This window comes from Micrasema longulum, unplaced genomic scaffold (assembly GCF_059751315.1).
Source record: "Micrasema longulum isolate JH-2025_06_02 unplaced genomic scaffold, ASM5975131v1 h1tg002187l, whole genome shotgun sequence".
NCBI lineage: Eukaryota > Metazoa > Arthropoda > Insecta > Trichoptera > Brachycentridae > Micrasema > Micrasema longulum.
Window position 1 is genome coordinate 49,875 of NW_028279352.1, and position 3,424 is coordinate 53,298.

The following is a 3,424-nucleotide window of genomic DNA, read 5'->3' on the forward strand; positions in this document are numbered from 1 at the left end:
AAAACAAGCACTATAATCGGCTTTAAGATTAAAATTACCATAATCTTAGTCTGTTTAATTCCGCATGAAATTAATGGGGACAAAATACTGTTATGTATACATAGAAATTCCTACATTTCCTTAATGAGGATTTTTTTTAAAGGAGTGTAGGTACTTAGTAGTGGAAACATTAAAAAAAATACACCTACGAAATAATTTAATACATTTTCTTTGTTTTTTTGTTCTCCGTTATTAGTTTTGATTTGCATCTCGATACAAGTGCTTATAAGGGACACATCGACACATCAAATACTTTGATGTTTTTTGTTGGTATTTCTTGATAAAACTCCAGAGTTAATGATTATGATAAAATTATAAATAAACTTATCAATGAAACTTCTTGGTTTAGTTTTACTTTGTATTATTTTGACCAACGAGCGCTTTCGCCTAAGTAGGCATCTTCAACTAAAACTCACCAGTCTTGAAGATGCCTACTTAGGCGAAAGCGCTCGTTGGTCAAAATAATAAAAAGTAAAACTAAACCAAGAAGTTTCATTGATAAGTTTATTTATAATTTTATCATAATCATTTCAAATAATTTGTATATTTTTAGGAATAAGCAAAAATTTGTAAAATAACATGATGTAACAAATAGTCCAGATCTTGTATTGATGCCCCTTATGTTTGTCAATATGCTTCTTTTATTCTTTTTTAATGTTTTTAACTATTCTTGTATACTAATATAAATTGTATAAATGTACAATGTCCGTAAATAAATTAATGTAGATAGTAGGTATTCAGGGTGTTATTTAAACCCTGTCACATCCGAAACCACAATGATCAGTATGGGCAAGAAGACATATTAGCACATTTAAAAATATATTTAGAACAGAGAATTTTTTTAAAAATAAAATATTTAAAAAAACAAATGGTTGCTTACTTCTGCAGGGGAGAAGTGAGGGGAGCGCAGCGCAGTATCACATTCCCCCCTCCACCTCCTCGTTTCTCCTCTGCAGAAGTAAGTAACCATTTGCTTTTTTGATAATTATTTTTTTTTAATCTTATTCGTTCAAAAAAAAAACATTTCAATGTGCCAATATGTTTTCTTGCTCACACTGATCATCGTGGTTTCGGATGTGACAGGGTTTAATGAACACCCTGGATATTTGAAATAATACACCGATGGGAATGCAAATATTACATGCAAGAAAAAAGGCATACATACATATGCATAGGTATTTTACGGGTAAAATATAAAACTTTTCGGTAAATTAAAGGGTCTAGTGTAGTGTTGCCATATTTCACTTTGGTTTCATCGGGACGTTCTGAAATACGGATATATTGTTACAAAAAGGGCAATTTTATAACGATTTTCCAAAAATGTAATAGGAATGTTTTTCTTACATTTAATGTGGTGCTTCTTGCGGAAGAAGGACCGCTGGCCATATTTTTTCTATGATTCCAAATTAATATATTACTGCAATATTGATTATACAGTCCCTGGCAGCAGACGATATTTTTTATCGGTCCTTTTCACTGGGCCAACATTCCACTATGATTTTATTAGCAGGAGTGGAAATAAAATACTCGCCCAATTTCAAAAATTTAAAAAAAACGAACATTTTTCTTTCACAGAACCTATCGATTTCCACTATTTCGAGGCAAGTTCAGCTTCTATAAAGTTCTTTAGATATATCAACTGCTGAAACCATTTGCCACCTTATTTTCACATTTATTGTCAGTACGGCCGTGGAAGATTTTTGTTGATTAACAGCGTTGCACTGTGGAAGTTTAAATCGGGACATTATAGGTTTCATCGGGACGTCGGGACAGAGGGCTCAATAACGGTGACAGTCCCGATATATCGGGACGAATGGCAAACCTAGTCTAGTACGCAATCTGAAATATTTGTAAACTAGTGAGCAACTAACAGAACAAAAACAATAATTTCGACAGCTTAAAACAATCAGGAAGAATAAACAGAGTAGGTATCAATTTGAAGGTCACAAGTAACGTAACCAGCCGTTCTTATTCGAGTGCGTATAAATAATTCAATTATACCAATTAAATAATGATAGCCATATAGCACTTGACAACGGCGCGGTCCCCTATATGGACTATGGAGTATGGAGTATAGAGCTCGACGAGCGCGGCGCAGCGCCGGCGGCACCCATTGTCACTGGGCTTCGTTCAGTTGTTGGTTCTCGCTCTTTCGGTAGACAAAGCGTGGACACGTGGACGCGAACTTTCATATCGCGAGGTCAGTGAATCGGCTTAAGCGGTCCAGTGCAGCTGCATATTGCAAAAAAGTTTAGTGCATCGAAAATGTAGAGGTAATAAACTAATACGCATCTAGTATCTACATTATTTTAATCAACAAGTCATGAAAATAAACAAGTCGAAGTAGTACGTTAGTACTCGACCGAGAAAGATATTGAAAGAAGGGTGAGTGCCGGGAACAGGGTGAACGGTGCACTGAAATCTACTTTGGCAAACAAATGTTTATCGCAGGAGGCTAAACTAGCAGTTCTCAATGGAGTTCTAGTGCCAACGTTAATTTAAGGGAGCGAAGTATGGAATTGGAAAAATTATGATGAAAGTAGGTTAAATGCCGTCGAAATGGAATCTCTTGGGCGAATGTGTGGTAAAACTATGTATGTTAGGTGCACAAATGTCGAGATCCGTGAAGTGTGTAAGGCTGAGACATGCATTATTGACATAACCAAGAAAGGGGTGCTGCGTTGGTTTGGACATGTAGAGCGAATGAACAGCGAAAGAAAAGAGCGGCTAAAAGGATCTACGATGCGAATGTTGATGGATGCATAAAACGAGGAAGACCGAGAAAGACATGGCACGACCGAGTCCATCAAATACTTGAAGATGGACATGTTAAAAATAGGAATAATCGGCGTGCGTGCATGAGAAGATGTATGAATGAAGCGGAAGCGAGGTCTGTATGCAAAGATAAAGTGGTATGGCGTTCTTTCCTCTCTGCCTACGGCGTGAAGGTTTGTTGTTGTTGTTGTCGATAGGAATCCTCAGAATAGAGGATCTTTAAACAAACGTCACCGAGAGAAAGCGCGTCTGGTTGAATAGACAAACGATGCACGTGGATAGTCCAACAATATAAAAGATGTAATAATAAATAACTACAGTCGAAAGACATCCTTAGCGGTCGGAGGTACGAAAAAGGTTCAAACGTAGCCGGCAAAAGTGTGTGTGTCCATTAGTGGAAACCTTTCCCTGTAGTTCTTATCAAGATGGGGAAAGCCAGTTGAATAATAGCTGAACAAATAATAGTCCACTAATGAAACCTTCTAGGAACAGAGCAAATGTTTTACTGGAGGCGCAAGATGAAATATAATCATCCCGCTACAGTAATAAATGTTAAGCAGGGTTCAGAAGGACAACGTGGATAACGAACTGAATGTGGCGAAATAGGAAT

At 36.7% G+C, this 3,424-nt stretch overlaps 1 long non-coding RNA gene across 1 annotated transcript; it reads right to left on the reverse strand.

The window, feature by feature from the left end:
• Positions 1-204: 204 nt before the first annotated feature.
• LOC148272781 (uncharacterized) lies at positions 205-2,475 on the reverse strand. The gene is made up of 3 exons (XR_015824775.1): positions 1,137-2,475; positions 446-795; positions 205-315 (listed from the first exon to the last, which is right to left on the reverse strand). It is a non-coding gene; the product is annotated as an uncharacterized LOC148272781 (long non-coding RNA).
• Between the last annotated feature and the right edge of the window lie 949 nt (positions 2,476-3,424).